We start from the raw sequence: 23,857 nt of genomic DNA, 5'->3' as shown, positions 1-23,857 counted from the left end.
CCTTGGCTTGCCAAATATAGTTCCTTGAACCGTGTGAGCGTTTGCACTAGCTAGACCTACCTTAGACCTGCCATTACTCCCCCTTAGAGAAGCATTTTTGTTCCCGAAAACAAAATTGATGAGATCTTTGTAAGAACACTAATGTTTTTCATAGCGTCATCCCTCACGGGTCCAGCTATCCATTTGATTGGAACATGGTGTAATAGGAGGTTCAATGAAATCAAGAAGAGCATCTTGATTTTCCACATTTGTAGTCCCTTTGCAATTGTCTTGTGTAACCATCCCATATCCAACATAGCATATAGACTCCATTTAGAACTCACTTGAGTATGCTAAACAAGTTATCACAACTAAGAGGTGTCTAAAAGAATATCTCTTCTCACTTTCTACGAAAGTAACTGGCTGATATAACTTATCATGCAACAAAGGATAAGTCCTTGACTTGTTATCATTGTTCATCAGTAGACAACCCCACCGTAACTACTGATTGAGGTTGAGAGCTTGATTTAAATATGAAGGGACTAAACTTAGTCGCAACATGCTTTGCCTTATGGTAAGCAAACTCCAACTAGAGAGTTTATCTTTCTTATTGGATTGCTTGTTTCAAATGTACGCTCATAGCATATCCTTTATCACAAGATTAACACTTGTAAACTACCTATCCACCTCTTGATGTACTGACAATATTGAGTCCTGTTTCCCTACCGTTTACAGACCGTTTCCAAAAATGAATGGTGAATGTGGGTCACAATTTTGTGCAACATTACTGAAATCGACAATGTTAGGAATAACCAGCTTGGTTAAACGTACAAAGTTTAATCACGAATCTACCAACACCGAAACCAAACTAGACCTCTATTGGTGATTGGTAAATCCACAACTAAGCTCGTAAAGATACTACACATAAAGTGCGAAATGCTTCATAAGGTATCAATTTCATGAAATTTGCATGTCGCTCCAAATCAACTTTTGCTAAACACTGGGGGCCCATAACACCTAGTATGCGTGCCTTTAGCAAAAAACTAATCCGAACCTACATTTTCTTTACTATAAATGCCAATATGTATGGAAAATGTGATGCTCATAGCACACATCAAAGAGGAGAGTAAATAGTTCTAAGAAGAAACTAAATACTTTCTATTGCAATTACTTGCAAGCTTTGCTAAAATGTTTGAACCATAATAGAATGTAAAACATGAATCACATCGAGGTACAAGCAATGAAACAATTTCATTGACAATACATAGCCTTGCTATATGCATAAACAGTTCTATTCGTTAATGTTGTTTAACAGCATTTGTGACTTAACAAGTCGTTCTAAGTACTCGATAATTTTTTGCCACTGAAATTGCTCTATATACTACGTGCTCAAAATGGTCAGCAAAATGGATTTGACCAGCACATAGGGACTTTGTCGTGACACATAATTAAAATAACAGACGCTAATGTCAGTCCCAAAGACAAATATTCTCCACAGGTGGAGAATGTCTCAAATAAGGAGGTCCAAAAAAATGACATCCTTCAAGTACGAGATGTACTTGTGTGTGGAGGTAACTTGAAACACTCAGCAACATGAGCGAGAGGGACTCTTATAAACTTTGCTCCACACTGGCTAAATCAAACTCCATGAGTTCTTATACCATATTGCACTCCTTGTGACAACATGTGTCAAAAAAACCCTACCATGTAGGTCTATAATTGCACGATGCAGAAATCTTCTAAGTACACAACTATCCCAAAATTCATGCTCCTACATGGCCTTGTCATGTGTCCTAAGAGAAAAAGGGATGAAAGCATTCTAGTATATTCATCCCACTTTGAAAACTTAATCAAACCATATGCAAGAATAAAATGAACCCAAAACATAGGTTTACCTGGAGAATAAAGATAGCATCCACTTATCCGGAGTTAAGTGCACAAGCCAAACTTGAAAGGTATAACTTGAAAAGCACAACATGTAATTGGTAACCCTGGGTGTTGCCTTGGTAAACCAAACCCCTTGGTTAGATTCTACATGTAAATTGTTGAAACGGTGAGAACTTAGTCTATTGTGTCCAGTAAAGATTGTAATCAACTTGTAAACTTGAACTTATCAACTACCCCTTAGAAAATTTTGGACGTCTTTCCTTGAAAGTATAACTGTGAAGAGATCAATCAATGACCAAACACACATGGAATAATTTGGTATTAGATGAGTCATACCACTAGAAATACCACACATATAGACACAATCAGTGCTATATATTCAACAACAGATCGTCATATGTTAGAATCGTATTCACAATAAGAGCTTGAAAGAATTATATCTCTCCATGAACAAAGAGAAAGATTCTCAACACTCCAAACAAGATAGTCATAGTAAAGCTTTTGAGTGTTCAAATAAGAGATCACCTACTTTGAGGCTCTCATTGTCTATTCATATCTTCCCATGAATTATTTGCTTGATAGCAAGCCCATTCCTACTTGCTATCCATAGGAACCATCTTCTGTATTGCCACGACCTTGTGCACAAAAATTGCCCACCGTTGTAGTCATATACAATGATCGCAAGCAAATATACCAGCCTCAACTCTTCTTGAACATAGTAGCTGATGTTATAGCGGAAGCTAAAACATGCTTTAGTGGATTGAGTCCATGATACTGGCATGCCATGCATGCATATTAAGAAAATAGTGTGATAAGCCATTGGCTTCAATGACAGTCTCCACAAATTGAGCCGATGGCATACGTGCCTTGCACAATTTGTATTGGTATGGATACATCACAATTGGTCATTTCCAACTATAAATTGACCTTACATCCTTTTAATTTTTCCATTTTCTAAACATATGTGTCGTTGTCCTTGATCCCAAGTCAATGGATAATAAATTGGCACAAAATAGAAGCCTTGCTTTGCTCTATGTCTGTCAAAGCACTTTGATTTTCACAACAGAGAAATATTTTTCAAATGAAATGTTAAAGACAAAAGAACAAGTAGAAGCCTTGCTTCGCTCTATGTCTTTCAAAGCACTTTACATAGAAATCTTTTCCAAATGGAATATTAAAGACTTAAAAGAAAGTAGAAGCCTTGCTTCGCTCTATGTCTGTCAAAGCACTTTGCTTTGCACAACAGAGAAATATTTTTCAAAGGAAATGTTAAAGAAAAAAAACAAGTAGAAGCCTTGCTTTGCTCCATGTTTGTGAAAGCACTTTGCTTTGCACAAGACACACAAATGTCAAAGCAAAAGAGAATTGACATTGTCGATCTTTCATAGAGGAATGGTCTTGCCGAATCATGCCACTTATTGAGAATCATGAGATTTCCCAACTTTATAAGAGATAGATCCTGAAGCTTAGCTATCAAATGTCATCTAACTACCAAACTCCACTTGATCAAAGCCACATTTACTTGTCAAGTTGGCATTGTAGAAAATCCTGCAAGATGGAATAAGTTCAAAATGAAATTAAATTTAAGGTACTTACCAATTTTTTGTGACCACCACCCCTGGCATCGGAAGTCGTAGCAACCCTGGTATGGTTGGCTTATACAGAATATTGCATATGTGTAGAAGCCATGGTGCACCCTGGACCATTGTATTGATCACTTAAGTGCATAAAAGTTTTGCCTAGGAGCCATGCCCTAGCAAAAATTCAAACCCCAAACTCGACGATGGAGAAAGAGAGATTTCTACCGGTTTCTTAGGTTGCAAAGAGTTGGCCATGTCAAACATCTTTGTATCTATCAAAAAGTCTAGCAACATGTCTTGCCGTACTAATAGTTTCCAGGTATCCACGACCTCTTTGGATCAAAAGTTATCTCCTTGAGATACTGAAGCATTGCAGGTTGGCCTTTCTTTTGCATCAAAAGCTAACCTCTTGGAAATCTCTTACAGTATGAAATCATACATAAAGCTAAAAAACTCATGGAAACATAAAATCTCAAACCTGATGATCACACTCAGTCAAAATCCTCTTTTCAATGTGTTGCATGGGGAGAAGCACTGCTTCTTATCGAAATCGTTTCTTAGTCAAGCCTTGCTTGACAATTGACTTTTATACCTTAGCCAAGGTTTGGAAAACATTAAATAGACTCAAATCTGGATAGAAAGGGACTAGATCTAGCACTGTCATGTTTAACTCTTGAATCTTCTTCTCTTAGTCTTCACTTGCCGATGCCAGCTCCTCCACTAGCATAGTCATGTCCATCAATTCGGACATTTGTTTACGGTTTGCCTCTTTTAAGCTCTGGATTTCATTTTGGGACTTCTCATAAAGGGCACTGAACTCTTTCAAGAGCATCAGCCACTTCCAACCTTTTGGTCAAGTGCTTATCGGAGCTTTCAACTTTCTTGATCTTGATTTGTTGTGCATGTATTTCATTTTTCATCTTCTTGATGATGTGATGGGAAATCTAGGAATACTCCTCAATATCCTTCATCTCGGTTAAAAATGGGCTCAATTTGGTATTAGAGATAATAAGCACGCTTATTATTCATGATGGCTTTTTTGCAACTTTTTGGAACTTTGACTTGATAGGATATTTGAACATGATGTATCAAGACCCTAAATGTGATTTTGAAGAAATTTAGGTTGGTGAAGTGTCTCCTTATGCTAAATTTTGGAAATTGGAAGTACAATTGCATTTTTTGAGGTGGGGGACAAAGTAAAAATGATTTTTTCACTTTTTATGGATGTAGGGGTTGAATAATGTATAAAGCATTTGTGATCGAAAAATACAAAAATGTGTCATTTTGAGACCTGTAGATAATAATCGCAATTAGTATCTTAGCTTGCAAATATTTGACAACATTGACTTTTGATGAATCACACTTGTCCTGTAGGCCTAGTAAGTAACCCTTAGTCTCTTTTTGAACTTGTTTTGATTCTTTTGAGATGTTCTCCCCACTTGGCTCTTTGACTTTAAAATCAAACAATTTATAAGTTAGTCTATTAGCTACAAGTATGTACACACAATGACTCTTGGTCAGAAGTTTTAGTCTCAATTTTGCAAAAATAGCCAAAGGACCAATTTGTAGCCTTCAATTCTACACATTTAGCTCAAGCGTTATCACGACCTACCTGTAAAATCAAACAATCTATAAGTTGGTCTATTAGCTACAAGTATGTACAATGACTCTTGGTCAGAAGTTTTAGTCTCAATTTTGCAAAAACCGCCAAAGGACCAATTTGCAGCCTTCAATTCTACACATTTAGTTTCTAGTAGCAAAGAATGTCCAAATGACTCCAAAGCTCTGAGGCTGTCTATGTGATAGGTGTTCTACCCTTAGCATCGAGTAAATTTCCAAAATGACCTCTCTAGTAACTAGCAAGAGATAATAAGCGTGATTATTATCTACTGGCTCAAACAAACATCATTTTGCTTTTTTGATGATTCCCACTGGTTAAGGGTATGTTCAAAGAGCTCTGAATATACTTTTATCAGGTTTGGGTAAGTTTGCACAATTTCTAAGTAGTTTCAATGTTTGGCAATTTTTGATGCAATTCAAGTGGTTTACTCTATCATAACTTTTCCAAATCACTGAAATTTGAAACATGCATTCTATTACCAAAGATCCAATCCCCCTCAAGAAAATTTCAGAAACTTGAATTTTCAGGATAGGAGATAATAACTGCACATCTCTCAGCTTAAAATGAAGGAATTTTTCTACTTTTTGGACTTGTACTGGATGTACTCACTATAAACAAGTCACTTGGCAAGTTTCATGAAGTTTGAATTAGATTTTAAGTTTTTAGGCCAATTTTTATGTCTGCTAGGACCAGTGAAAATTAAGTCTAATTGACACTTTACAAATCTAAATGACTTCAAACTTGAATCAGTGGCTCAATGCACTATGTTCTAGCCTATGATATGGAAAAATGATGAAAAATTTTCATCTCTAGATTAAAAGATATTAAGCGCGCTTATTATCATGGGGTCCAGATTTGCAATTTTTTCAACTTTTGGTGATTCACACAGTTAGTACAAAGTGTTTTAAAATCTATCAAGAGGTTTTATCCAATCTGAAATAATTTTGTGTACACTTATCTTCACTTACTTGTTGATCAGAGGTGAAAGCATATCCTGCTCAAAATTTGCACATGAATGAATTCAAAACTCCTAGAGCCTTCACAAAAGTGTTTACACTTGACCTTGACAATCTACTTTTGAGTTTAAAGTCCAATTTTTAGCTTTAAAAATAAAAAGATTATTATCTACTAGCATGGAATTGTACTTTTTTTAAATTTTGGTGCCATTTTAAAGGTATTATATAGTAGATTGCAAGTACCTTCAACCAAAAAAATCCTAATTTGCGTGCATTAATCATAAAAGAGATAATAATCTTTCTTTTGTCAAACTTTGAAAATTTTCTCAAAAGCTGGCTTTAACTTATCGTAAAGTTCCCATACCTTTTCATAGACCTATTTTTGACCAGAAATGTTGTTTGGTGGTCTTTCAAGCTTACCTTAGTGGTAAGCTTTTCACATACCTATTCTTGACAAAAAATATTGTTTTTGAGGTCTTTCAAGCTTACCTTAGGAGTTCAGAACGTGAAAACTCTAAAATTGCACGAAACAACTTTCTCATGAAAATTTAGAGACCGGGATAGGTCAAAAATCCACCTTGGTATCTACTTAACCTACTCCTATTCAGATTAGCAAGAAGGTAGTGGAAAGTGTCTACAAGAGTTGTTTTTTCTCTTTCTATTTCTTAAGAAATGAGTGTCAAATTTCAAAGTTGTACATAGATAGCTTAACCAATCAACCACTTGAAAAAAGCATAATCTATGCTTAAAGGGTCCTTGACAAGTACGACTACTCCCAAGACACCTCTGCACAACTACAGATGATGCTCCTCAACTATGCGGTTTCTAAAAGATGGTGTTTTGCTCTAAGTAAACCTAGAGAAAGTCCTAGAAAATAATATCCAGAACACTGAGGTTTTCTCTCATTTAGGTCACCTCATCCCCAACAACGGTGCCAAAGGTAAGTTCAGGTGTCAAGCCTCACTCTATATTATTGTAAAGATAGCCAGAACCACATACATAAATGTTATAATGTGAACGGTGTCGACACGACTAGTGCATGGAGGCGACAAGAGGTTTTCAATCTCTTGAAAAATACTTAATAGGCTTATACACTCAATGCAATACTCAAATGTATGTCAGACAACAAAAACCAATCCTAATATCTGCAAGCAAATCTAGATGATTAACTAAGCAAATGAAGTTCAATCATCACCAAACTTATAGGTTGGTTAGACAAAGCCTAAACACACATGCATAGGGTCTTAAATCCAAGTTTCAACCACTTGCAAAAGAAATTCTTATTATCTATAGGGCGATTTCAACCTAGTCCTTTTTAGATTGGAATGCACTCAAAAGCTTAGTATTGCTACCTTAATACCTCTCATATGCTTAAAATGCAATTTGGATACTTAAATCTTGAGTTATGAATAGATTAAGAGGAGGATTAGCTACAACAAACTCATGGAATCATTTGAGAAACTTACGATGTCACATAGAGCTTTCACTTGCAATTATGTTGAAGCAAATGACACTCCAAACAGACAATCTGTGAGGGAATTACAAGCAAGAGAACAAAGAGGGAGAGTACATAGAGCTTGGAGATAAAATTTATGCTTATTACCCAAAAACTTCATAAGGGTTTTACAAAAAGTGGCTTTTATACATTAGCCCAGGTTTTAAAAATTTCAAACAGACTCAAATTTGGGTAGAAAGGGACTAGAGATGACATATGGGTAACTATAGCTGGAAGCTCATAGTCCCGCTACCAACTTAAAAATTACAATTTTGGACATCACATGGTTTTTTTTTTAAATGAAGGTTACAAATATTGAGCTCAAAATAAGGCCACTTTGTTAGCCTATTTCTAACAAGGGCTTGCCCTAGAGAGGATAATTCTATTGAAAAGAAGGTTGCAAGCACCAAACATAGCATTTTTCTACTCACATTGTTTTTTACCCCCTCATATTGTTTTGGACTCAGAGTGCATCTTTGGGGTCTACAATGGGCCAAAGAGTCTTTGGATCCCTAAAGACACCAACTTAAAACTGTATTTGGATACCTATAAATAAATTTTGGACTCAAAACCTAGAATTAGCTACTAAAATTAGCCATTGGGGCCTTCAAGGGGCTCAACCTTGCAAAAATAGTGCCAAATCTCCTATTGGCAAAACACAATTTGATCTCAGATTGTTTGGGACTCTAGGGTTTTTCATGATTTTTTCAAGTATTCACTACTTAGGGCTCTCCTTTGAAGGTCTACAACCTTACTAAGAAAAGAAAGATCCTTAAGCATGCCATACTATTAAGGTCTAGCACCACACTAGATTTTAGATTTGAAGCATCCTCTAGGGCCTCTACTCATAGTAGTCAAGTGGGACCATTCAAGGATCCACTAGAAACTATCTTTGAAGAGCAACTAGTGCCCAATTTCAAGGAAACTACCTTGTGCAATACTACTTCAATGGCATCAACGGTCGAATCTTCAAAAGAGGCTATACACATCCAATATGAGCCTATCTTGCATTCCCATACTAATGTTTTGGTACAGATGCCTACACAACTGATGATAAAGCCAATGTGAGGGCAAGGGGTGTGAAACCCGATACTCCACCCAGCCATCTTGCCCTTTCTTATAGGGTAGCCCCCATGCTAATCCCCACCTAGCCCATGGCCTCACAATACTGCCCCCTTGGACAAGTGTTTTTCATCCTTGAAAACAAAAATGGAGTACTTTCTCTTGAGAACATTAATTGTTTTCCCAAGTGGCATCTTCTTCAGGTCCGTCTTTCCACTTTTAACAAATGGTTAGCGACGCATATGATGACGAGTATGTAAATCATGATAGTATAGAATGCAGTCAAGTTCATTGATATTGAGTTGTGTTCCCAACCATTTAAACATAGACATCCAAAAATGAATGCTAAACTTGGGATCATGATCACTCACAATGTTGTTGGGAGAATACATATAACATGTACATAATTTCAACAAACAACTTGGATAAGTCTGGAGTTTTAATAGTGGACTTGGTTGGAATAAAATTGAAGAGTTTAGTCAACCTGCCTAGCATCACCCATATTGATTCATGACCATGTATGGTGGTTGGTAGACCCACAATGAAATCCATCTCCCATTTACCATTGGGAATCTCCAAATAATGCAAAGAGACCTCCTGTCTTTAGGAGATCTGCTTTATTAACTTGTTTGGCAATGCAAAGACATAGTCTTGAGCATTCTTATGTAACATTGGCTAGTAAAACTATAGTCGTACTAGTGCATAAGTTTTCTTTATGCTTGGGTGCTTTGAACTTGGAATGTCATGACATTCATTAAGAAATTGGCCCCAAATGTTCGTGTCCATTGATACACAAACTCTCCCCTTGTGGAGTAGGGACCCATCATCAATGGAAAAATTAATCCATCTAGTCAACTCATCACTCAAAAGAGGAGAATTGGGAGTGGAGGAAATAGACACGCTGCTAACCTTTTCTTGTTATGGCCACAGAGGAGTAGTAAGAGAAGAGAAAGAAGCATGCGGTGTGTCAATGGTAATGCAAGTGGCTGTACGCATGGTTAGGTGGCCTAAATAGCTATGTCCTAGACATTGATGATAGAGGGGTAGCTACTTGCTTGTCAAAGCAGGAAAGGAAAAAGTTAAAAGGGAATTTCAAAATTGCTTCTAGCTTGGAAAACTTTAGGAGCTCCCTAACTTTGTCCTTGCATGGAACACTATTTTTGTGTGAAGTAGAAGAAACACAAAACCTTTTTATAGCGTTGAGGTTCTCTCTCTCTCTCTCTCTCTCTCTCTCTCTCTCTCTCTCTCTCTCTCTCTCTCTCTCTCTCTCTCTCTCTCTCTCTCTCTCTCACATAATAACTAATATCTAATTCTCCTAAATGATTTTCTCACGTTAAATTGATCATTTAATATGGGGAAGTGCCAGGGAGAAAAAGCTAGAATATTGGTTGAGCTCGCAGACCGGCCACAGTAGGGATCCAAAGGAGGAAAAATAGGGATCCAAAGGGGGGGCCATCTGCAAAAGAGCAAGGTGCAACAATGGGCTAAAAAGACCCTAGCCCATTAAGACTTCCAAAATGCTAAGGTTCCAAAATTCAAAGGTTGTGTCCAAAGGCCAAACTCTAGGGAAATTGGATACTTTGTGTGTGTCCCAAAAAGTCTTCTCGAGTCCTACATAGGAGGGGGCGAGCCCAAGAATTAGGGGATGAGAGAGAAACTCACTCTCTCTCTCTCTCTCTCTCTCTCTCTCTCTCTCTCACACACACACACACACACACACACACACACAAGCTAGCTTTACACAAAGGGAATGAGGGACACATGTCAGCTCCCTAGCCCAGATGCCCACAAGGTGTACTCAAATCCTATTGGATGGCCATGGAGGTGGACCAATGAGAATTAGGCTAGAGTAAATCTACTTTAATTAATTTAAAAACACTTAATAAAAGAACCAATAAGAATTAAGCTCTCTAGAAGACTATTGGGTAGTCTCCCAAGGGGTCCAATGAGCATTATGCAACCCAATCGCTTGCCTGATTCCTATTGGCCAGGAGACAAAGGGGTCCAATGAGAGTTTAGATGCATTAATTAATTACCTAAATGTCTCACAAAAGGGGAAAGGGGAACACATGTTAGAAGGGTATCATTTATGCTCTTGAAATTCCATTGGCTAGGCCTGGGGAGGTCCAATAGGGTTGCAACATGAGCAAATAGCAAGAGGGGTCGACCAAGACATAGAGGGGGCTGATTTTCTCAAGGCATTATTGCATACACACTCACACTAGTCCATGTGTGGAGTAAGAAGACTCTCTCACTCTCTCCTTTTCAAGCTTCAATCGAAAGCTTATCACCTACTCCAAGCTTGTGATAAGGGAGGCCTACACCAACAACTCTTGGCTTTGTGATGCAAATCCAACCAAGAGCCAAGCTTCAATGCATGCTCATCTCCTCTACCATGCTAATTACTAAGCTAAGCTATGCTAATATGAGTGATTATGTGAGGAGATTTACATCTTTCTCGTAAGACTACTCCTTCTTCCTCTCGATCTACCCTCATACCCCGCTAGCTCTCACCATCTTCAAAGGTGTGTGAGGTCTTGGGTCTGAGACCGTGAGGGAATTGATGTTGTGTTTGATAAGTGTTTTGCTTAGTGCTTGAAGTTTCCATCTTCATTGCACTAGCTAGTATTGAAGGAACACAAACAATTGTATTGTAAAATGTCTCTCTTTATGGGAGAAAACATAATACAAAGCCTTTTGGAGGGGGGACCGGCTCCATGCAAATCCAGTCCTCAACTATTGTCAATAGCTTAATTTCTGTTTCTTTTCAAGTATTGTTCATGCTATCTAATTAGGTGTTATACTTTTTGTTGCTCTCTCCACCCAAGCACTCTTGTTATTCTCATTAGGAATCTATTCTAATGAAATGCTCACTATGTTCATGCTATTTTTCGCTACACACAAGTTACTAGACCATTAAACGCTACATTGGTATTAGAGCACAAGGTTTCTCTTTTCTTGCTCAAGAAGGGAGGTCCTCAAACTAGCTATAAATGGTTGGTATTATTAATTGCATGTGAGTAAGTAGAATAGGTATTTTTCATCCTTGCAGTGTTCCTGCCTTCGTGCAGGTAACAGGGCATCACTGTCGAGAGCCATGGTCTTAATAGTGGAGTCCTACGGGGCTTGCCTATGGATTAACCACTATTGAGCTATTAGAAGCTTGAGAGGAGCCAGTGTTGTTTTGGTGTTAGACGACCCTCTCTTCTATTCCTTGCAATTAATGGTATTCGAGCCACGTGAGTGATTTTTCTAAAGGGGTAAAGAGGAGTAGCAACTAGGGCTTGAAGTGCCAAAGTGCACCTAAAAGGTTTACACCTAAAAGTTGTTAGAATGGTTGACAATAGTAAAGAGAGTGAAATTAATGTTGATAAATTTGATTTTGCTAATGAGCAAGCCACTAATGATGCCCCGATGTTTGTAGGCTTCAACAAGCCATGGGCAATCCATCCCTCCAAATTGAAGTGCAACGGCAGCTTCGTGCTCATGGGATTCTCCAAGCTCCCCACCATGACGAGAGAGCTCCTAGGAAGCCTCCTTGCGAGACTTCCAAAAGAAGCCTCTCTCCGATTCTGGAAGAAGAAGAGGATCCATACGAGGGGCTCAAAAATTTGCTTCTTGATGATGCATCTCCTTCTCAAAGGAGAACCCAAGAGCTCCCACCGAAGGAACGAGAAAGAAGGGAGTCTCCCACCACCTCGGCGGAGATGGCTCCACGAAGACGGCGGGCTAAATGCTCTCCATCACCTCCTAAATGAAGAAGACCATCGCACACTTCTCCACACCATAATTCAAAGAGGGATGACAACAAACAAGAGAATAAAAAAGCGAGAAAGAGGAAACCCTCTTCTCCATCTTCTTCATCCTCTTCCTCTTATGAAAGTAATGGTGAAGACAAAGAAGATCAAGGCAAGAAAAAGGCAAGAAAGAGGTCATTCTCTTCTTCATTCTCCTCAAATTCTTCATCTTCTAAAGAAAGTGATGGCGCAACCTTTGAACCATAAAAAAGAAGAGGCCATAGGAAATCCTATGCCACGTGGAAGAGGTCATCCAAGCTCAAGAAGTTCAAAGAGGGAGAGAAGAGCATCTCTTTCCTTACCTACGATAGCATCTTTGGTGCTACGGACAAAGTCTTGGCCTTTATCCAACAATTCGATGCGGCGTTTGGAGATGAGGGCTTCACGGAGTCCTCTAAGCTACGCCATGTAGCTATGCACTTTCAAAAGCTTGCCAAACAATGGTGGTCTAGCCTACGGACCAACGGTGAAGCTCCACGAACATGGAAAGATTTAAGAGCTTCCATTATGAAGCAGTATTGGGCCACCAATGCCAAAGACAAAGTACTCACCGAATGGCGAAGCTTGAAGATCTCTTCCTATGAATCCATCCATAAATATGTAGTCAAGTTTTGGAACCTACAACTCAAAGCCACTGCCTTCAAAAAGTTGCATTTTGGAGAGAAAAAGCAACAATTTTGTGCGGGCTTAACCGAAGAAATGGCAGAGTTTGTTGGCTCCCAAAGGCCATGCACCATATTGGTGATTATATACCATACTATGGTGGCTTCTCGAAGCAATTTCCAAATGGGGGCGAAAAGAAAGTCTAAGCCCACAGAAAACAAGGGTTCCAATGAGCCTAAGGGGAAGAACAATGTCCAAAAGTCTCCTAAGGGCAACTCCAACAAAGCTAAGAAAAAGGGAGCTTACAAAGGCAAAAATAAACTCTCTCTTGAAGAGCTTGAGCGTTACCGCAAAGATAATGGTTGTTTCAAGTGCGGTAAGCAAGGGCATGTGTACCGTGCTTGTCCCCAAAAGAACACCCGCCATGAACCTCCTAGAGCTACCTTGGTCGAAATCCGAGAGGAGGAAACTCACCACAAAGGATCTCCTCTATGCCATGCTTGGGGAAAGGTAAGAGAACATGATGCTTTTATTCTCTTTGACCCTGGTTCTACTCACAATTTCATATCCACAGAGTTGGCCACCAAGCTAGGCATACAAGCTTACGAGATGGGAGATTTCCTACCCGCAGATGGCGCTTTCAAGGGGCAAGAAGCTTCAGTCACTCCCTTAATCGGGAAATTGAGGCTCCATGTCCAAAGCTATGTGGACAAAGAAGACTTCTTTATCTCTCTTGTCAAGCACGAGGATGTAATCCTAGGGGCACCATGGTTTGATTGCATGGCTACCAATGTTAAATTCCCTAAAAGAAGAATCTACTTTAGGTTCAGGGAAAAAGATATGTAGATGCTAAGGAAATGGGTAACACCATACCCATTGTACATACGCAAGCTTTCAATAAGTCAATAAAGAGTTCTATTTTCGTGTACATGATTTTTGTTAAAGACTCTCAAAATTAACCTAATGTTTTAGCAAAAAAATTATACACAATCAAAAGGAATTAGAGTTATCCAATTTTCTTGAAGGGTTTCAAGATGTCTTTATTGACGACATCCCTTGTGAGCTAACTTCTAAACGAAGCAATGATGACCATGCAATTGAGCTTCTTCCAAGAAGTTCACCACCTATCAAACCTCCTTATAGAGTTTCTCAAGCTCAACAAGAGGATATCATGCGGCAAGTGCATGAGTTAGTTGAGAAGGGCATGGTTAGGCCTAGCTCAACAAGAGGATATTATGCGGCAAGTGCATGAGTTAGTTAAGAAGGGCATGGTTAGGCCTAGCTCATCTCCATTTTTCTCACATGTGCTATTAGTGCAAAAGAAAGACAGCACATATCGTATCTGTGTCAACTATAGAGCACTAAATAGGATCACTATCAAGAATAGGTTTCCTTTTCCACGGGTAGAATACCTATTTGATAAGCTACAAGGGTCCACCTACTTCATTAGGATTGACCTAAAAAGTGGCTATCATCCGATAAGGATAGTTGATCAAGACATTATAAAGACCACATTTTGCAATACGTTTGGTTTTTACGAATATATTATCATGCCTTTTGGCTTGACCAATGCACCAACTACATTCAACCGCTTGATGGAGAAGCTCTTCAGGCCTCACCACCTTTACTAGAGTGTTCTTTGATGATATCATCATGTACTCTAATTTATAAGACGAACACAAGCAACACCTCCAGGTAATATTTCAAGTTCTAAGAGAGAATAAACTTTATGTTAATCGAAAGAAAAGTGATTTTTTCTTACAAGAGATTCAATATTTAGGTCACATTATCTCTCAAGATGGCATCCAGATGGATCCATCGAAGTTAGAGGTAATAAAAGGATGGCCTAAACCAAGGAATCTTCATGAACTAAGAAGCTTTATAGGTATGTGTGCATAGTGTAGATGCTTCATAGAAAAGTTCTCACTAATAGCAGGACCATTACATGACCTAACAAAGAAAAGCGTTAGGTATACATGGTCTACCAAGGAGAACAATGCCTTCAAAAAGCTGAAAGAAAAGCTTACCTCTCAACCTGTGCTTACACTCCTAGATCTCTCAAATCCATTCGAGGTCCAATGTGACGCTTGTGGTGATTGCCTTGGAGCTGTTTTGCTCCAAGAAGGGCACACCATAGGCTATGAAAGTCAAAGGCTAGACCCTGTTGAGCAACTCTAGGCATATATGAAAAGGAACTCCTCGCAGTTCTACATGCCTTAGACTCATGGAAGCATTATTTATTAGGGACTCCTTTCATTCTGCGAGACGGATCACCAAAGTCTTAAGTACTTCGTGACGCAGACCAAGCTCTCCGATAAACAAATGAGGTGGGCAAATTTCCTTTTGCAATTTCATTTTCATATTGCTCACATTGCTGGCAAGCATAATCAAGTAGCCGATGCACTCTCAAGACGCCCGAGAGTGAATGCGGTTTTCATAGCAACTCACAATGATCTATCTTCTATGATAGATGAGTATGCTATTGATCCCAATTTTAGAGATGTGATTTCAGCTCTTGCACTAGGGAAGAAAGAGGAACCATTTACATTTTACAAGATGGTTATCTTATCTATGGCAGTAGACTATGCGTTACTAACTCATTCCGTGAGAAAGTAATGTATGAATCTCATGCTCCTCCTTATGCAGGGCATAGAGGGATTCAATTTACCTCAAAGGGAATTGAAACATATTTCTATTGGCCTACCATGAAAGAAAACATACAAGAGTATGTTTCTAAATGTGTGGTATGCCAAAAGATGAAGTTTGATACAGAGAAGCAACCTGGATTGCTTCAACCTTTGCCAATTCCTAATTCACCATGGGAGAGCATATCCATGGATTTTATCTTTGGATTGCCTAAGTCTATCCATGAGAATACGAGAATATGGACGATATCAGACAGGTTCAGTAAACAAGCTCATTTTATACCTGTCAAAAAGACTATCAAAGCCCATCAAATGGCAACCCTATTCATTTCACAAATCTTCAAGTACCATGGCTTGCCAATGTCCATAGTGTCGGATAGAGATCCTAGAATGACCAATAATTTCTGGAAGGGTCTCTTTGAGAATTTAGGGACAAGGCTAAACTTCTCTTCCGCCTATCACCCGCAAAGGATGGCCAAAGTGAAATACCTAACCTAGCAATTCTTGATCTACTAAAAACCTATGTAACAGAAGTAGATCAAAGATCCCAATGGGAGAAGTACTTACCCTTAGTGGAGTATGCCTACAATAACACTGTACATACTTCCATGGGAAAAGCCCCTTTTGAGGTAATTGAGGGGAGATCAAAAAGTCCCCTACTACTTAAGGTACACGGGAAGATCTTGGCTGTAGATGAGTATAGCCGAGACCTACAAGAATCTTTCCAAAAGATTAAGGATGCTATCTCTACCTCACAGTAAAGGCAAAAGCTTGCTGTGCTGACAAGCACAGAAGAGCCCAAGCCTTTAAAAAAAATGATTGGGTCTCACTCAAATTTCCCAAGACTCGACTAAGGCACACGATGGGCAAGAATCCTATGGGACACCAAAAGTACTATGCTAAGTTAGCAAAAAGGTACTATGGTCCCTTCCAGATTCTTAGGCCAATCAATGAGATGGCCTATCAATTCAAGTTGCCCAACCATTGGCTCATACACAATGCTTTCCATGTGAGCCTACTAAAGCCTTACAAAGGAGAGCCACCTCAAGAACCAACTATTGAAGACCCACCGGAGATTGAGGACCAAGAAGAGGTGATGCAGCCCGAGTCCATTCTCCGACATGAAGACAAGGTACTAAGAGGCGGTAAGAATTATCCTTTTGAAGATGCTAGATGGATGCAAGGCATACAATTAAAGGATAACCTAAACCTTGTCAATGCTTACAATGCTTCCCAAGAGTAAGCAAATGTACAAATGTTCAAAATGAAAAAAAAAATTGTCTTATAAGACTCTGTTTTTCTTTATTGTGCACAAAAATGAAGTAGTATGCATGCTTAGATCAAGTTTGCGGAGACAACGTCTCCCGAACACCAAGTAGAGCTTGTCACTCTACTATGGAAGATTGATAGGACTACTGTGCATACATGCTTGCGGTAGCTTAGGCTCTCAAGCGCCAAATGGACTAGTCATCCATTTTGGAACAATATCGTAGGGTAACTTAGGGATCCTCTCCCCGCTAGGAAAAGGACTAATGAATATGCTTTATCTTCTCTACCCCATAGTCGAGGATGAATATGATTTCAAGAGAGAGATAATGTCATAATAACTAATATCTAATCCTCCTAATTGATTTTCTCATGTTAAACTGATCATTTAATATGGGGAAGTGCCAGGGGAGAAAAAGCTAGAATATTGGTTGAGCTGGCAGACCGGCCATAGTAGGGATCCAAACGAAGGAAAATAGGGATCCAAAGGGGGGGCCATCTGCAAAAGATCAAGGTGCAACAATGGGCTAAAAAGACCCTAAGGTTCAGCCCATTAAGACTTCCAAAATTCTAAGGTTCCAAAATTCAAAAGGTTGTGTCCAAAGGCCAAACACTAGGGAAATTGAATACTTTGTGTGTGTCCCAAAAAGTCTTCTCAAGTCCTACATAGGAGGGGGCGAGCCCAAGAAGTAGGGGATGAGAGAGAAACTCACACACACACACACACACAAGCTACCTTTACACAAAGCAAATGAGGGACACATGTCAGCTCCCTAGCCCAAATGTCCACAAGGTGTACTCAAATCCTATTGGATGGCCATGGAGGTGGACTAATGAGAATTAGGCTAGAGTAAATCTAGTTTAATTAATTTAAAAATACTTAATAAAAGAACCAATAAGAATTAAGCTCTCTAGAAGACTATTGGACAGTCTCCCAAGGGGTCCAATGAGCATTCAACAGCCCAATGGCTTGCCTGATCCCTATTGGCCAGGAGACAAAGGGGTATATTGAGAGTTTAGTTGCATTAATTAATTACCTAAAGCTCTCACAAAAGGGGAATGGGGGACACATGTCAGAAGGATATCACTTATGCTCTAGAAATTCCATTGGCTAGGCCTGGGGAGGTCCAATAGGGTTGCAACATGAGCAAATAGCAAGAGGGGCCGACCGAGAGAGAGAGAGAGAGAGAGAGAGAGAGAGAGAGAGAGAGAGAGAGAGAGAGAGAGAGAGGGATGATTTTCTCAAGGCATTATTCCATACACACTCACACTAGTCCATGTGTGGAGTAAGAAGACTCTCTCTCTCTCCTTCTCAAGCTTTAATGGAAAGCTTATCACCTACTCCAAGCTTGTGAGAAGGGAGGCCTACACCAACAACTCTTGGCTTTGTGATGCAAATCCAACCAAGAGCCAAGCTTCAATGCATGCTCATCTCCTCTACCATGCTAATTACTAAGCTAAGCTATGCTAATATGAGTGATTATGTGAGGAGATGTACATGTTTCTCGTAAAACTACTCCTTCTTCCTCTCAATCTACTCTCATACCCCGCTAGCTCTCGCCATCTTTGAAGGCGTATGCGGTCTTGGATCTGAGACCGTGAGGGAATTGATGTTGTGTTTGATAAGTGTTTTGCTTAGTGCTTGAAGTTTCCATCTTCATTGCACTAGCTAGTATTGAAGGAACACAAACAATTGTATTGTAAAATGTCTCTCTTTATCGGAGAAACCATAATACAAAGCCTTTTGGAGGGGGGACCGGCTCCATGCAAATCCGGTCCTCAATTGTTGTTAATAGCTTAATTTCTCTCTCTTTTGAAGTATTGTTCATGCTATCTAAATTAGGTGTTATACTTTTGTTGCTCTCTCCATCCAAGCACTCTTGTTATTCTCATTAGGATCTATTCTAATGAAATGCTCACTATGTTCATGCTATTTTCCGCTACACACAAGTTACTAGACCATTAAATGTTACTCTCTCTCTCTCTCTCTCTCTCTCTCTCTCTCTCTCTCTCTCTCTCTCTCTCTCTCTCTCTCTCTCTCTCTCTCCTCTCCCTCTCTCTCTCTCTCTCTCTCACACACACACACACACACACACGCACGCACACACGCACGCACGCACGCACGCACGCACGCACACACACACACACACACACACACACGCACGCACGCACGCACATACACACACACACACACACACACACACACACACACACACACACACACACACACACACACACAATCATGTTGGGAAGGTAGCCACCATATTGCATTGCAAGAGGTATATTTTCTTCTTACATTGTAGCACCATCAATTGAGGCACCATAAAGCATTGGAGATGGAAGATGCAATACAACATGCTCAGGTGTTGAAGGAGGAGAGATGATTTCAGGTATTGGAGTAGAACCACACTTAGCTCTCCATTGTGTTGTAGCAGGTAATCATGAAGTAAGAACTAATGTAGCATGTAATCGTGAAGGGAGAATTGGGTGTAGTAGGTAATCATGAAGGAAGAAGTAATCCAAGTATTGGGGTAGCATCAATTCAACCCCTCTTTGATTTTGGAAGTTCTATAAATATTTCAGCTATTGGAGCAGGTTTTCAACCTCCAAGGAATCAGAGCAGTCTCTATTGCATCTTTTATGAATCGTGTAGGTGATCACATAGAGGGCAATGACAAGTGTGAGTGTGCGAGGTGTATAAAGCTTTCTGCCAAGACGTATGAAGCTTCTAGGAAGAAAGCCCGCCCAGTAAGCGACATGCCATATCCAATTGTATTATTACATGTTTCAAGGAAAAATCTCAAGGCCTTAACATGAAAACAAAGGAAATCAACCTCAATGATGTATTGAAGGATGCTAGCATACATAGGCACAAAATCAACAGTGAAGATGATTCGGTGTTGGTGGGCTTAAGGGACACGTTTACCACAATCAAGAAACCAAGGAAAAAAGGAAGATATTTTTGGAAAGAGAAATTATCATGATGGCCATGTGAGCTTTTGCCCCCAATATTCATGCAGCTTCAAGAGTATTGGGTATACATAGAAGAAACTTCTAGGCAACAAGAGAATGTGAAGAAGGATTCCTTACCATTGAATTTGTGTGAGAGACAAGCACGGTCAAAAAATTCAATAAATAGTAAGGTCAAGAAATTGGGGATCTTCTTCTGGTCAAAAAATACACAAGTCTCATAGAATAAAAAGGATGTTTGTCAAAAGCGTGTCAAGAGGAAGTTCCGGGAGAGACATCCAATATACCTTCTTGAGCAACCCCATGTGAATTTTTGTGCAGCTGTATGATGTCCATTAATAAGGTTTCAATATTTGTGACTCTTGTGCATAATTACATTGTAATATGAACCATCAATTTCCTTGCATATAGATGTATGTACTTGTGCAGGCTAGATGGCTATTCTTTTGAAAGGAATCGTGCTGTATTGTTGAACATTGTTGCCTCTTGGATTATGTAACCTGGCTTATTGTGTTTGGAGTGCTAAAATGAATATGACCAAAAAAAAAATTCCTATAGATGGTGGCCACATCATAAGCATTAATATAGATCTAGTTTCTTTTATAAGTGCCTTGGAAAGGATGTGCTTCTTGTCTACCTCATGTGACCCACAAGAATCAATCACATAGTTTATGGTTGTGGACTTGAGCCAATAGTGATGTTCTATACATGCCTTTTCTGTTGATCAATTGAAGCTTACTTGCACAATGGAGCTATCTGGCCTTTCCTCAATAGCTGGAAGGTAGTTGAATGTCCTGAGGTAGATGCCTTTCATATAGCTATACAATCTAGCTCCCATTATAATCTTTGGGTTATTGACCTAGCTTATGGTGTATGGCCCTTACATCCACAACTGCAAAGGATAGAGTACTTCCCCTCTTCTATTGCTCATATCCTTGCTTCTGAAGTAAGGTGTCATCAATGGAACTTGAGAATAAAGGAAGGTCAACTATCAAGTCACCCCATGTATGAGCAATGCAAAACTTGATAATTGACTTATCAAAGTAGGAGTGGGGGAAACAACCACCCGTGATTGAGGATGGCCACACCAACAACCTCATTCTCTTGTGCTATAGGTTGAGGATTCACTAGAGGTTCAAACATGGCATTGGAGATTTGTGTTTTCTTCTCTTGTGGGACCATCTCACACACAGTACACAGAGAAGATAAAAGGGTGTAATACTTGTGGTCAAGTGCTCTATGGTCAAAACAATACTGGGATGGGTTACCTCTTAAGAAGTTTTGAGTCTTGGTAAACAATGTCCCTCCTGTGCATCCAACGGCACCAATGAAGCCTTTGTAGCCTTGTTGCCAAGTATGCCTTTTTCACTGCATTAGTCGATTGCCTTAGAGGGATTCAAGGAGGGGGAAGGTGAAGGGGGTAGCATTGGGATTGCGTGCTCTTGTTAGGGTAAGCCCAACTTGTGGCACCATGTGGGAAATCCCTCTAGCCACCTAGGAAGAGATAAGTGATGAGATGGTCCAATAGCAACAAGTTGCAATCTCTCTAGCCAAGATTGGAAATCACAAAGCCTATTTAAGATTCTAATCTCCAATGAAGAATTTACACTTTGACTCTTATCATCGTGTCTATACTCTCTCTCTTTATGCTCTTGCCCTTGGCATAAGTTAACCCTAATCTCCATACCTCTAACCCTAACCCTAACACCATGATTAAGCTACGGCTCCATCCTCCATAGCCTAATGCTAAATGATTGGTGTTTAGGGAACATGCTTCCACATCTAACCCTACATGTGGTATCAAAGCCAACGGTTCTACACCTAAGCCGATTAATTCCCATTGCATTAGCATCCCTAATAATCACACTCTCTAATCACTCTTTTCCATGAGCATGCTCCAATACGCTTTGATGATTAGTGAGGACATGATTATACTTTGCATTTTAGATTACAATTAGCATGTGTATGTCATTGAATTTTCATTTCTTGATTGCATTTAGTGAGTGATTTTGCAAGATTTTGATCTCTTGATTACTTGATACTAGTTAAAACTCAAACCATTGCATTAATTGTGTGTGTGAAAGAAGTGTTGCTCAAGGTATTTCCATTGAGCCCCTAACCTTTGCATTTGGAGGCTTGTAGCATTATTAATCAGCTTGCAAAATGCGTTATTTTGCCCTCTACATTTTTTGCTACAGTAGTTCAACAACTCTGCTTGTGTGGAGTTTTGAGCATTCAAAGAAATCTCACTCCATTTTTTGAACCCACTCACCTTTTGTGGAGTTTGTGCCATCAGGGAACCCCTCAAATAGAGAGTCAAAGAGCCCACAAAAAAAAGGGGGGCTCACGGTAGCACTGGGATTGCGTGCTCTTGTTAGGGTAAGACCAACATGTGGCACCATGTGGGAAATCCCTCTAGCCACCTAGGAAGAGATAAGTGATGAGATGGTCCAATAGCAAGAGGGTGCAATCTCTCTAGCCAAGATTGTAAATCACAAAGCCTACTTAAGATTCTAATCTCCAATGAAGCATTTTCACTTTGACTCTTATCATTGTGTCTATACTCTCTCTCTTTATGCTCTTGCCCTTGGCCTAACCTAACCCTAATCTCCATATATCTAACCCCAACACCATGGTTAATCTAACGTTCCATCATTCATAGCCTAATGCTAAACCATTGGTGATTAGGGAACATGCTTCCGCTCCTAACCCTATAGCTCTCACTGTCATGTAGAAAATTTGATGTAGAGCTCTGTTGCTCTTGCTCTCTATCTATTATGTGCTCACCCTCTAACTCTTTTCATAGACGACTGGGCTATGCTATCCTTGGTACATGATTTTTGGATCCTTGCCTCACGTATCACTTTTTTTACTATAAGTCTCTGGCATCACTGCTTTTTGTTAGTCAACTATGATTGGCCTCTGCTTTTAGCTATGAGTTCAAATCGGCCTCTCTCTTTGGAGTCCTTGTCTCTTGATCATCTAGGGAGCCACAAAATATTCAATGCTCGCTTTCCCCTCTAGAACCGTTTCTTTATTCCTTAAGATATAAAACATAGAATTAACATAACTTGCACATAGAATGTCCAATTTTGAAACCGGTTGTCTTGAACAAATCCCTAATTATTAATACACTCAAGAATGCTTCTAAACTTAGAATAAGGTCCTTGAGTGGAAGCAAATGTCATTGATAAAAATTTGGGTACAATATAGACTCCCCAACTTAGGAATTCGAGATGTCCTCATCTCAATAACAAGTGAGGGTAGCCTTGTCTAAAGTGGCTTCATCTTCCCATGTTGCATCTTCTTTAGGATAGTCCTACCACTGAACAAGGTGTTTTTTGAGAATGCTATTCAAAAGGATTTTCTCTCAAAATTCCAAAACTCTAGAGGGTTGAAGCTCCAAGATGTTTTGGGTGGGCATGATAATTTGCTTATCGTCAAGGAGTTAGTCATCACTAGGAATGTATGGTTTCAATAAGATTACACTATTGCTATTCTAAGCAGTAGAGGTGTCCTAGGCTCACTTGCTTGCCAAGAAAGGTCAAAAGTGTCCATTCCCTAAGTCTTCCATGCCAATGTTGGGTGCTACAACTCATGTAACCCCATGCTTAGAGCCATTCTTTTCAAAAGGGAAGGGTTGGCATGGCTATGAGTCATCTTATGGGCATCTTATGGGCATGCATACACATGCACATACATGCCCATGCACATGCATACACATACATACCTTTGAATTATGAATTGATTTTATTATCATTAGGATACGGATTGATTGACTTGGGTGAGCTTAGCTTATCAAAATTCAATTCTAAAAATTTCTTTTGAAAGACGACCTTGAATATAACGAGCTAATTTGATAGAAGAACACACTTGCTATATTTAGCACTTTTTGGAGCAAACAACTATGTTTATGCAAACTCAAGATGGGGTAGATTGAGACGAGACGATCACATCCAGATAGGTGCAAGCTCCTTAACACTTATTTTTAGGACA

At 39.4% G+C, this 23,857-nt stretch overlaps 1 protein-coding gene across 1 annotated transcript in view; it reads left to right on the top strand.

The window, feature by feature from the left end:
• The window catches only part of LOC147465897 (uncharacterized), a 100,676-nt gene extending 81,113 nt beyond the window's left edge, over window positions 1-19,563 (top strand). Inside the window, exon 6 of the transcript XR_015189540.1 lies at window positions 19,195-19,563. The gene's annotated coding sequence lies outside the window, so the exon portion shown is untranslated. The remainder of the gene's footprint in view (window positions 1-19,194) is intronic.
• The last annotated feature ends 4,294 nt before the right edge of the window (window positions 19,564-23,857 follow it).

This window comes from Adiantum capillus-veneris, chromosome 1 (genome assembly GCF_014529385.1).
Source record: "Adiantum capillus-veneris isolate H3 chromosome 1, ASM1452938v2, whole genome shotgun sequence".
NCBI lineage: Eukaryota > Viridiplantae > Streptophyta > Polypodiopsida > Polypodiales > Pteridaceae > Adiantum > Adiantum capillus-veneris.
Note: the sequence above shows the minus strand (reverse complement) of the source record. Positions and strands in the feature narration are given on the sequence as shown.